Here is a 13,007-nt window from a genome sequence, read left to right as displayed (position 1 = left end):
CACAGAGCAGTTGCCAATGAAGATCGCGGGCTCACAAGCAGCCCCGAGATTTGACCCCTGCCTCAAGGAGCTAACCGCTGGTTGCGAATTAGACCGGAAGACGGGCCACCGCTGCGCATGCGTTGTACCTCTCGGACGTCCTGCCGTCAGTCGCCCGCGCGCATGTGCCTCGCCGCTGGCACTGGATTGGTAGCGCCGGGAATGCGCATGCGCTCTCGTGCGGGGACGGATCGGGCTGGAGAAGGTACGCGCCTGCGCCCGGGGAGCGCGAGGACGGCAAGGAATTATTTTGGCTGGAGCCTCGTAGCGAGTGGCGTTTAAATCGTCGAGGTTGAGAATCAATACCGAGTTGAATCCGAGTGGAGAGACGGAGCTGCCTCTTGATTACGTTTCTGTGTTCCGTCCCTTTCTTTTTACTCCCCAAACCATTCTCCCTCCCCTGCCTTTTCCCCCACCACCGTTTCCCCTAGTTATCACCCCACCCTCTTTCCCTCCACCCACCCCCTAGATTTTTTTCGTCTGTCTGACCGACCGATTGACTGCCAGAGCGGGAGCCATGATGTGAAAGTGAGAGGGAGTCGGGAGGAAGAACGGACGGAGAGTGGGAGAGAAATCAACCAGGTATCTGGTACAGGAGCAGCGTGGTGGCTCCTCATCAGCCTAACGGCTCTGGGAAGCTCGAGGCGGGGTGGGGGGGGGGGGGGGGGGGGAGAGCGTGAGCGGCGCAGTTTATGCTAACCCCGGGGTAGGAGAAAGCCGAGAGCGATCACTGCGGGTGGGGGAACTCTTATGACAGTGTGCAACCTTTTGTTGGCAATTTAATTGCATAGTTGCTTGGGAAAGAGAGAGAGACGCAACACGAGTGAGTTATCAACCAGCTGAGACGTGTTTTGCAATAAATGCATTTAAAGGGAGAAATAGTTTGCATTGCGGCCACTGTAAGGGGTTAATGGTGCAGTGTGGGAATTATGTTGCTCATTTTTTCTTAAAGTCGTATACTATGTATCATTGCACATGTTCGGAACGTGTGTACTGTTGAACATGTTGCAGTATTGTAAGTCCAGGGAGAGAACTGAAGACTTGAATACAAAATCAGTGAATGAGATCATGTTGATACTATCCACAGCAGGGATAATGGTGCAGTGGAGGATACCATAGGTCACGGTTTTTTTGGGGCATGAGGACTCTCGTGTTGAAATGTGGTTTTCCCAATGAGTGATGTGAAAATGGAGACGCAAATATAAAATGATGTATCTGAGTGACACTTTGCAACCAACAAGAGTGAAAGAGACGGTGGTGCAGTTGGAAACTGCAGTGTACTACAGAACCTGTAATATACAGGGAAGCAACTGTATAGCTATGAATGAGTGTGGTGCTGTTTTGTAACATGAACAGTAGGAAAGAAGGCTATGGAAATGGTTTGTTGAAGCAATTAGACAGAGCTGGAAATGAGTGATCAGCTAATTGAACATTGTAGTGACATCATTGAACCCAAAAATGTGCAGCAATAATTGTGGAATTGATGAATGAAAGATTAGATGGTGTATTGGCTATGTCAACAGTGGAAAAACTGCTGCAGTGAAGTCAGTTAGTGTGTGGAGCTGGAATGAGAGAAATTCTGCAATTTTAAAATCTATAACAGCATTTAGGATAGTGATGTAAATGACAGCAGGCCATGGTTGACAGTGTAGCTCTGAAAGTAGCAGTAGGATTCTTAGGGAGGGGAACGATTGGAAATGTATGAACGAGAATGGGATGTATCAGCAGAAACTGCTAGCACATAGAGATAAAAGCTACACCCAAGCCATAGTGGTGGAGATATATACAACAGGGGGAATGTTGCTTTGTACAGTTCAGTGAAGGAGCCAGTCTATAGTACAATGCTAACTTTTGGTAGAGAAAAGGTCATTAAGGAAATACATGAACCTGCAATAGAATCAAGAATATTGCTGTAGTTAGTTTGACGGTGAAAGGGGAGTAGCGAAATAAAGATGGTGTATGATTAAATTGGAGCTGAAGCTTTTGAAGGATTGAAACTGAGCGGAGTCACAGGCAGTCAGAATTGCATGAATGAAAGGGATGGTGTCACTGAATGGAACAGTGAGATGACTGTGGATATAAGTGGAAATGGAGAAAATAAGATTAACGCTTGAGGAAAATGATATTGTGTCCGTTTTTGTGAATGAAGGGCAGAGCTAACCTCCAAGCAAAAGTGCTGTGGGTTTTAATAATTTTTTTGAACACTGGTGAGGGACCAGAGACAGAAGGGAAATAAAAACAAGCAGTAATCTGAAATAGAGAGGACTAAAACTTGACTCATGATGGAGATGCTCAACAAAATTGAAATAAGTAGAATACTAGGTGGCTAGGAAGATTGCAGTAATTGTTCTGATTTTTCCTATTTAGTTTGTGTTCATTCTTGCAGGACAGACTGATTCACTTGCTGTTGACCTTGAGGCCTCTGATTAGGCCATGACACACCTGACATTTTTCTTATCTTTTACAAAAACAATGTCATTTGTATATTTGAATAAGGGCACAAGTTTCAGGACTGAATTTTACTTTCATACTGGTGTGACTCATTCAGTGTGCTTGCTGAAATTCCACACTCATAGGATATAGAGTCATATAGCAGGGATACTGACCCTTTAGTCCAACCAGTTCACGCTGATCGTATTCCCAAACTAAACGACCCACCCTGCTCTTTGCCCATATTTCTACAAATTTTCCTATTCGTGAACTTGTCTTTTAAACACTAACTGTACCAAATCCGCCACTTTCTCTGGCAGTTCATTCCACATGCACCAAACACTGTATAAAACAAAAAAAGTTGCCCTTGTACCCTTTTTAAAACTTTCTCCTGTCACCTTAAAATCTTTGCCTCCCTAGTTTGGAAGACCCCCACTCTGGGGTAAAATCCCACGTCATTCACCTAATACCCCTCATGATTTTATAAACCTTAACCTCCTACGCAGCAGTGCAAATGGGTGCCAGTTTTTCCAGTCTACTTTTATATCTCCAACCTTCCATTCCTGGCAACATCCTGATAAATCTTTTCTAAACCTTCGGCACACGTCTTCCTCTCTTCAAGTGATTGGAATTGATGGAGGTAATCAAAAGGGTGGCAGGGGGAAGCATTGATGGAAGCTATCATTGTTGTCTGTTCCCAAACCACAATGGATAGTGACTTTAACATCTATATGCTTCACCGACTTGCAATACCAAACCCAGGCTGTGTATTTTTATCACTCCTGGTTATTACACGTTTTCTCCTAAGAAAACTTGACTTGCCTGTGCACAGTGCAAAGACTTTTTATGAGGCACTATTATAGTGTAAGCAAGAAATAGAATTAAGAAAATAAAAATTGGTGATGGGTCTAATGAAACCAGAGGTAAAATGTAAATATGAAAAAGAATTTTTTGGAACATTGGATGACAGTTTCACCTGACATTTACCTGATCATACGGCAGCAGGAATTGATGGGAACCGAGTATATTCTCTGTCTAAAGCCTTTACACAATAAGCTTTGATCTACTTCCTAGCTTGTATGGGATAACAGCTGAAAACTGCATAAATTGCCTTTTTTCACCTCAGTAAGCTTTGCGGAAGTCAGAAATTTAAGCTTGGTATAAACGAAAAGCTTGAGACTAAAATTAAATCTCACATTGGGACAAAATCGAGTGCTGTCATTCCACTGGGAGTCCTCTCCCCAGTGATAATCTTTTACGTTGATGAGTTTTTTTTTAAAAGTCAACAAATGTGGAGCTGGAAAAGCACAGCAGGTCAGACAGCATCCAAGGAGCCGGGAAGGCAATGGTTTGGGACTGAAACCCTTCGTCAGGCCTTGGAAGGGAGAGGGTAGTTAGAATGGAGATGTTTGGGTGCATGGTTGGTCAGTGCGAAGTGTGGAGCAGATAGGTGAGTCAAAAGATGTACAGGTTGGGTGTGATTTTGAAGCTGATGAAGCCGGTGTTCAGGCCATTGAGCTTTAAATTCCTAAGGCAAAATATCTGGTGGTGTTCCTCCAGTTTACGTTTGGCCTCGCTCTGACAGTGGAAGAGGCCAAGGATAGACATGTCACCAGTGAAGTGGGAGGGGGAAGTTAAGATGGATGGCAACTAGAAGGTTCAGTTGATTGGTGTATGCAGAGTGCAGGTGCTTGGTGAACTGGACCTTGAGTCAGCATTTGGTCTGTACAATATAGAGGAGACCGCATTGGGAGCAGCAGATACAGTAGATGAGGTTAGATGAAATGCATCAACTTCTGCTGTGTCCTCAAACTCACCTGGATCATTTACCACCTCCCTCCATTTCTTGGACCTGTGCCTGTGTCTCTGTCTCCATCTGCAATAATTGACTCATCTATTTCAAGCCCACTGACTCCCACAATTACCTTGACTACATTTTCTCTCACCCACCTTCCTGCAAAAATGCTATCCCATACTCTAAATTCCTCCGCCTCCCAAGATGAAATGTTCTACTCTAGGACTTTCCAGATGTCTTCCTACTTTAGGAAATGCACTTTCCCCCTCCTCTGTTAATAAGGACGCCCTCAACTGCATCTCTCCCACTTCCCTTGCTTCTGCTGTCAAACCTTCTTCCCCTACTCCCCTCCCCCCACCAACAACAGTAAGGATAGAGTCACATTAGTCTTCACATAGAACCCCATCAACCTCTGAATCCTTTGACGTTTCAACCCCAACCCTAACCCTAAGTACCTGGAGGTATGACGTTATTGCTGTTACTGAGACTTGGTTGAGGGAAGGGCAAGACTGGCAACTAGTTGTCCCAGGATATCGATGCTTCAGGTGGGATAGAGAGGGAGGCAAAAGGGGTGGAGGAGTTGCTGTAATGGTCAAAGACGATATCACAGCCGCACTGAAGTAGGGCCCCATGGAGGACTCAAGCAGTGAGGCAATATGGGTAGAACTCAGAAATAGGAAGGATGCAGTTACAATGCTGGGGCTGTACTACAGGCCTCCCAACACCGAGCGTGAGATAGAGGTACAAATATGTAAACAAATAATGGAAAGGTGTAGGAGAAACAGGGTGGTGGTGATGGGAGATTTTAATTTACCCAACATTGACAGGGATTCACTCAGTGTTAGGGGTCAAGATGGAGCAGAATTTGCAAGGTGCGTCCAGGAGGGTTTTCTAGAGCAGTATGTATGTAGTCCAACTCGGGAAAGGGCCATACTGGACCTGGTGCTGGGTAGTGAACCGGGCTATTTGGTTGATATTACACTAGGGGACTACTTTGGAAATAGCGACAATTCCGTAAGTTTTACAATACTCATGGACAAGGATAGGAGTGGTCCTAAAGAAAGAGTACTAAACTGTGGGAAGGCCGACTATACCAAGATTTGGCAGGATCTGAGAAATGTAGATTGGGAGAAACTGTTTGAAGGTAAATCCACATTTGATGTGTGGGAGGCTTTTAAGGAGAGGTTGATTAGCATGCAGGAGAGACATGTTCCTGTGAAAATGAGGAATAGAAAAGGCAAGATTAGGGAGCCATGGATGACATGTGAAATTTTGAGACTAGCCAAGAGAAAAAAGGAAGCATACATGAAGTCTAGGCGACTGAAGATAGACGAAGCTTTGCAAGAACATCGGGAATGTAGAGCGAATCTGAAAAAAGGGATTAAGAGGGTTAAGAGAGGACATGAGATATTGCTGGCAAACATGGTTAAGGAAAATCCCAAAGCCTTTTATTCATATATAAAGAGCAAGAGGGTAACTAGAGAAAGGATTGGCCCACTTAAGGTTAAAGAAGGGAAGTTATGCGCTGAGTCAGAGAAAATGGGTGACATTCTTAACGAGTACTTTGCATCAGTATTCACCAAGGAGAGGCACATGACGGATGTTGAGGTTAGGGATAGATGTTTGCTTAGTCTAGGTCAAGTTGACATAAGGAAGGAGGAAGTGTTAGGTATCCTAAAAGACATTAAGGTGGACAAGTCCCCAGGTCCGGATGGGATCTATCCCAGGTTACTGAGGGAAGCGAGAGGGGAAATAGCCGGGGCCCTAACAGATATCTTTGCAGTGTCCTTAGACACGGGTGAGGTCCCAGAGGACTGGAGACTTGCTAATGTTGTCCCCTTGTTTAAAAAGGGCAGCAAGGATAATCCAGGTAATTATTGACCGGTGAGCCTGACGTCAGTGGTGAGGAAGCTACTGGAGAAGATACTAAGGGATAGGATCTGTTCCCGTTTGGAAGAAAATGGGCTTATCAGTGATAGCAACATGGTTTTGTACAGGGAAGGTTATGTCTTACCAACTTAGTAGAATTCTTTGAGGATGTGACAGAGTTGATTGATGAAGGAAAGGCTGTAGATGTCATGTACATGGACTTCAGTAAAGTGTTTGATAAGGTTCCCCATGGCAGGCTGATGGAGAAAGTGAAGTCACATGGGGTCCAGGGTGTGCTAGCTAGATGGATAAAAAACTGGCTGGGCAACAGGAGACAGAGGGTGGTGGTAGTAGGAGAAGGGAGTTTCTTAAATTGGAGACCTGTAACCAGTGGTGTTCCACAGGGATCTGTGCTGGGACCACTGTTGTTTGTGATATATGTAAATGATCTGGAGGAAGGGGTAGGTGGTCTGAACAGCAAGTTTGCTGATGACAGTAAGATTGGTGGAGTAGCTGATAGTGAAGGGGACTGTCAGAAATTACAGCAGAATATGGATAGACTGGAGAGTTGGGCAGATTAATGGCAGATGGAATTCAATCCAGGCAAATGCGAGGTGATGCATTTTGGAAGATCAAATTCAAGGGCGAACTATACAGCAAATGGAAAAGGCCTAGGGAAAATTGATGAACAGAGAGATCTGGGTGTTCAGGTCCATTGTTCCCTGAAAGTGACAACGCAGGTCAATAGGGTGGTCATGAAGGCATATGGCATGCATTCCTTCATTGGATGGGGTATTGAATACAAGAGTTGGCAGGTCATGTTGCAGTTGTATAGGACTTTGGTTCGGCCACATTTGGAGTACTGTGTACAGTTCTGGTCACCACATTACCAAAAGGATGTGGATGCTTTGGAGAGGGTGCAGAGGAGGTTCACCAGGATGTTGCCTGGTATGGAGGGTGCTAGCTATGAAGAGAGGTTGAATAGATGAGGATTATTTTCATTAGACAGACGGAGATTGAGGGGCGACCTGATTGAGGTCTACAAAATCATGAGGGGTATAGACAGGGTGGATAGCAGGAAGCTTTTTCCCCCCAGAGTGGGGGACTCAATTACTAGGGGTCACGAGTTCGAAGTGAGAGAAGGAAAGTTTCAGGGAGATATGCATGGAAGGTTCTTTACACAGAGGGTGGTGGGCGCCTGGAACGCGTTGCCAGTGGAGGTGGTAGACGCAGACACGTCAGCGTCTTTTTCAGATATATTTGGACAGGTACATGGATGGGCAGGGATCAAATGGACACAGACCATTAGAAAATAGATGACAGGTTAGACAGAAGATCTTGATCGGCGCAGGCTTGGAGGGCCGAAGGACCTGTTCCTGTGCTTTAGGTTTCTTTGTTTCTACCACCTACAATCAGACCCCACCACCAGAAAGAGATTTCCCTCCCACCCCATCCACTTTCTACAGGGACTGTTGACTCCAGGACACTCTTGGCAGCTCCATATTTCTCACCAACTTCTCCACCACACCTGGTACCTTTCCCTGCAACCGCAGGAGGTGCTACACTTGCCCCTATCCACTGTCACCTCTGTATAAGGCCCCAAACAATCCTTCCAAATCTGGCCACAATTTACTTACTCTTGGCCTAAGATCATCTACTGTATCCGTTGCTCCTGATTTAGTCTCCTGTATGTTGGGGAGACCAAATGCAGACTTGGGGACTGGTTCGCCGAGCACCAGCATTCTGCATGCACCAACCAACTGAACCTTCTGGATGCCATTCCCTTTAATTCCCCCTCTTGGTGACATGACCTCCACTCTGAGGCCAAATGTAAACTGAAGGAACTACATATGATATTTCACCTTGGGCACATACAGCCCAATGGCCTAAATTTTAACTTCTCCAGCTTCAGAATCTCTCCACCCCCAACCTGTCCGTCTTCCGACTTGCCTATCCGCTCTATCCTTCACACTGACCAACCGCAGTAATCCCATATCTGCATCCACCTATCTCCATCCAACCTACCCTCCCTGTATTAATTTCTGGGCATCGCTCCTCCTTCCCAGTCCTGACCAAGGGTTTCAGCCTGAAGTATTGACTTCCCTGCTCCTTGGATGCTGTCTGACCTGCGTTTTTCTAACTTCCAGCATCAACAGTCCTTACTGTTTGAGTTTTTTTTAAAAGCTTACTTTGGATTATAAGAAGCAAGTCTAAAGGTTTGCAAAAGGTTTTTTTTTAAAAAAAGGAATGGGTTAATGATGTGATGAACTTTATCTGCTCCATATGAAGGAGGACTTCATACTAATTCCTTTTTTAATTGAAGCATGTGATCCAGGTTTTCATAAGCTTTTAATAGTCCACCCTTAATGTGTCTATCAAAAGTAATTGAAATGTAAAAGGGTAAGAACAGTGTCCATGGCAGGTAACTATACTCACTACTAAAGGAGAAGGGGAAAAACGCTCATCCAGCTCCACACTTTGATCTCGGATTCTCCAGCATCTGCAGCTCCCATTATCTCAGATTGGCATTGATATAGATAATAAAATGTGAGGCTGGATGAACACAGCAGGCCAAGCAGCATCTCAGGAGCACAAAAGCTGACGTTTCGGGCCTAGACCCTTCTTCAGAGAGGGGGATGGGGAGAGGGAACTGGAATAAATAGGGAGAGAGGGGGAGGCGGACCGAAGATGGAGAGTAAAGAAGATAGGTGGAGAGAGTGTAGGTGGGGAGGTAGGGAGGGGATAGGTCAGTCCAGGGAAGACGAACAGGTCAAGGAGGTGGGATGAGGTTAGTAGGTAGCTGGGGGTGCGGCTTGGGGTGGGAGGAAGGGATGGGTGAGAGGAAGAACCGGTTAGGGATGCAGAGACAGGTTGGACTGGTTTTGGGATGCAGTGGGTGGGGGGGAAGAGCTGGGCTGGTTGTGTGGTGCAGTGGGGGGAGGGGATGAACTGGGCTGGTTTAGGGATGCAGTAGGAGAAGGGGAGATTTTGAAACTGGTGAAGTCCACATTGATACCATATGGCTGCAGGGTTCCCAGGCGGAATATGAGTTGCTGTTCCTGCAACCTTCGGGTGGCATCATTGTGGCACTGCAGGAGGCCCATGATGGACATGTCATCTAGAGAATGGGAGGGGGAGTGGAAATGGTTTGCGACTGGGAGGTGCAGTTGTTTGTTGCGGACTGAGCGGAGGTGTTCTGCAAAGCGGTCCCCAAGCCTCCGCTTGGTTTCGCCAATGTAGAGGAAGCCGCACCGGGTACAGTGGATGTAGTATACCACATTGGCAGATGTGCAGGTGAACCTCTGCTTAATGTGGAATGCTATCTTGGGACCTGGGATGGGGGTGAGGGAGGAGGTGTGGGGACAAGTGTAGCATTTCCTGCGGTTGCAGGGCAGTGTGGAGCGAACAAGGGAGTCACGGAGAGAGTGGTCTCTCCGGAAAGCAGACAGGGGAGGGGATGGAAAAATGTCTTGGGTGGTGGGGTCGGATTGTAAATGGCGGAAGTGTCGGAGGATAATGCGTTGTATCCGGAGGTTGGTAGGGTGGTGTGTGAGAACGAGGGGGATCCTCCTGGGGCGGTTGTGGCGGGGGCGGGGTGTGAGGGATGTGTTGCGGGAAATACGGGAGACGCGGTCAAGGGCGTTCTCGATCACTGTGGGGGGAAAGTTGCGTTCCTTGAAGAACTTGGACATCTGGGATGTGCGGGAGTGGAATGTCTTATCGTGGGAGCAGATGCGGCGGAGGCGGAGGAATTGGGAATAGGGGATGGAATTTTTGCAGGAGGGTGGGTGGGAGGAGGTGTATTCCAGGTAGCTGTGGGAGTCGGTGGGCTTGAAATGGACATCAGTTACAAGTTGGTTGCCTGAGATGAAGACTGAGAGGTCCAGGAAGGTGAGGGATGTGCTGGAGATGGCCCAGGTGAACTGAAGGTTGGGGTGGAAGGTGTTGGTGAAGTGGATGAACTGTTCGAGCTCCTCTGGGAACAGTTCATCCACTTCACCAACACCTTCCACCCCAACCTTCAGTTCACCTGGGCTATCTCCAGCACATCCCTCACCTTCCTGAACCTCTCAGTCTCCATCTCAGGCAACTAACTTGTAACTGATGTCCATTTCAAACCCACCGACTCCCACAGCTACCTGGAATACACCTCCTCCCACCAACCCTCCTGCAAAAATTCCATCCCCTATTCCCAATTCCTCCGCCTCCGCCGCATCTACTCCCACGATAAGACATTCCACTCCCGCACATCCCAGATGTCCAAGTTCTTCAAGGACCGCAACTTTCCCCCCCACAGTGATCGAGAACGCCCTTGACCACGTCTCCCGTATTTCCCGCAACACATCCCTCACACCCCGCCCCCGCCACAACCGCCCCAAGAGGATCCCCCTCGTTCTCACACACCACCCTACCAACCTCCAGATACAACGCATTATCTTCCGACACTTCCGCCATTTACAATCCGACCCCACCACCCAAGACATTTTTCCATCCCCTCCCCTGTCAGCTTTCCGGAGAGACCACTCTCTCCGTGACTCCCTTGTTCGCTCCACACTGCCCTCCAACCCCACCACACCCGGCACCTTCCCCTGCAACCGCAGGAAATGCTACACTTGTCCCCACACCTCCTCCCTCACCCCCATCCCAGGCCCCAAGATGACATTCCACATTAAGCAGAGGTTCACCTGCACATCTGCCAATGTGGTATACTGCATCCACTGTACCCGGTGCGGCTTCCTCTACATTGGGGAAACCAAGCGGAGGCTTGGGGACCGCTTTGCAGAACACCTCCGCTCAGCCCGCAACAAACAACTGCACCTCCCAGTCGCAAACCATTTCCACTCCCCCTCCCATTCTCTAGATGACATGTCCATCATGGGCCTCCTGCAGTGCCACAATGATGCCACCCGAAGGTTGCAGGAACAGCAACTCATATTCCGCCTGGGAACCCTGCAGCCATATGGTATCAATGTGGACTTCACCAGTTTCAAAATCTCCCCTTCTCCTACTGCATCCCTAAACCAGCCCAGTTCGTCCCCTCCCCCCACTGCACCACACAACCAGCCCAGCTCTTCTCCTCCCCCCCCCGCCCCACACCCACTGCATCCCAAAACCAGTCCAACCTGTCTCTGCCTCCCTAACCGGTTCTTCCTCTCACCCATCCCTTCCTCCCACCCCAAGCCGCACCCCCAGCTACCTACTAACCTCATCCCACCTCCTTGACCTGTCCGTCTTCCCTGGACTGACCTATCCCCTCCCTACCTCCCCACCTACACTCTCTCCACCTATCTTCTTTACTCTCCATCTTCGGTCCGCCTCCCCCTCTCTCCCTATTTATTCCAGTTCCCTCCCCCCATCCCCCTCTCTGATGAAGGGTCTAGGCCCGAAACGTCAGCTTTTGTGCTCCTGAGATGCTGCTTGGCCTGCTGTGTTCATCCAGCCTCACATTTTATTATCTTGGAATTCTCCAGCATCTGCAGTTCCCATTATCTCTTGGCATTGATATACTGGCTTTTTGTATTTCCCTAAAAGCTGCAGAATGACATTTTTGAGAACAGCTAAATGCCAGTGGCCTTGACTTGTAGAAGGAAGGGGATATAAGAAGAGTCAGTAAGAGGAATAGGGTTTGCATTTATATGGTACTTTTCATTACTTCGGGGCATACAAAATTGCTTTTCAACCAATGAAGGAGTATGCTTGCATGCTAGTCACAGTTGTCAGAAGGACAGCCAATTGAAACAGTAATGTTGCTGTGGGCAGATAATCTGTTTTCTTTGGTTTTGGCAGAGCATTGAAGATAGTTCCCTCTGCCTTTATTTACAGCGGTGACTTGGGATCGTTCAAGTCCTCAGGAATATGTAGCTTCGGTTTGATGTCCCATCTGAATGATTTTACCGCCAATGGTGCAGTATTACCACTTGACCCTGCAACCTTCTGACCCAAGACGCGTGCTCTCTGCTGACCAGTGCCGATACTCTGTAATAAACACATATAGTTCAGAAATCACTTCATGTACATGCATGCAAGGACAGGTGTTAAATTGGAATTGTGTACAAAATACTACTCATGCGGCACCTTGTTTAGATTTTAGAACTATTTCCCACCAGTCTATTTTGAAACTGAAGACTTGACTTCAGTGCTGAACTTTATCTGTGATTCATGTCATTTTGGGTGTTATGAATGGGCATTGGGTTTCATGCAACAGTAGTACGTGACACTGAGGGCGAGTATAAACAGGAGCTGTTCGTTCAGATTTTATTCTATTGAGGAGCATGTATTTTAAACGTAATGAGCCAAGTTGGCAATTTTTCTGTTGAACAATGAAACTCTTTGAATTGTTATACTAAAAATGATTATAATTCATTTGCCTTCGTGGGTGGAGTTTGGGTGGGCTGTTGGTTCAGAAATCACGTCAGTCTTTCAGCAAGTAGAGGGAGGAAGAAATCATTTGGGAACAGTTGTGGTAACGTCCTGAAGTTTCTGAGAGTTGGATTTCTAAGGAATCGAAATGTTTTGCATTGAAGTAGTTTAAGTAGATTTTGAGAGAAATAGCTGTAATATTGTGATAGAACACGAGCTAGCAGAAGGCAGGTTGGCTCCTTGAACTTGATCCATCATACAATATGATCAAGACTAATCTCATCATGGCCTCAACTCCACTTTCTTTCCCTCCTCTCCGTAACCTTTCAACACATCACTGATTAAAAATCTGTCATCTCCTGGAATGTACCAATGGCAAAATGCTCTGTAATTGTTATCAGAAATTTTGTACACCAGGAGTTTATGGACATTCTTTTACAAAGGCCTTAATTAACTGCTTCTGCAAATGAAGTTGTAGTTTTGAATGTGAGATGTAGAGACAAGAAATATAGTT

General features: G+C 47.0%; 1 protein-coding gene across 2 annotated transcripts in view; it reads left to right on the top strand.

The window, feature by feature from the left end:
- The first annotated feature begins 244 nt into the window (after nt 1-244).
- ptpn4a (protein tyrosine phosphatase non-receptor type 4a) overlaps nt 245-13,007 on the top strand; it is a 307,008-nt gene continuing 294,245 nt past the window's right edge. For both annotated transcript variants that reach the window (XM_048534273.2, XM_048534272.2), the window contains exon 1: nt 245-621. The gene's annotated coding sequence lies outside the window, so the exon portion shown is untranslated. The remainder of the gene's footprint in view (nt 622-13,007) is intronic.

Source organism: Stegostoma tigrinum, chromosome 7 (assembly GCF_030684315.1).
Source record: "Stegostoma tigrinum isolate sSteTig4 chromosome 7, sSteTig4.hap1, whole genome shotgun sequence".
Classification (NCBI taxonomy): domain Eukaryota; kingdom Metazoa; phylum Chordata; class Chondrichthyes; order Orectolobiformes; family Stegostomatidae; genus Stegostoma; species Stegostoma tigrinum.
This window is presented reverse-complemented; position numbering and strand designations above follow the sequence as displayed.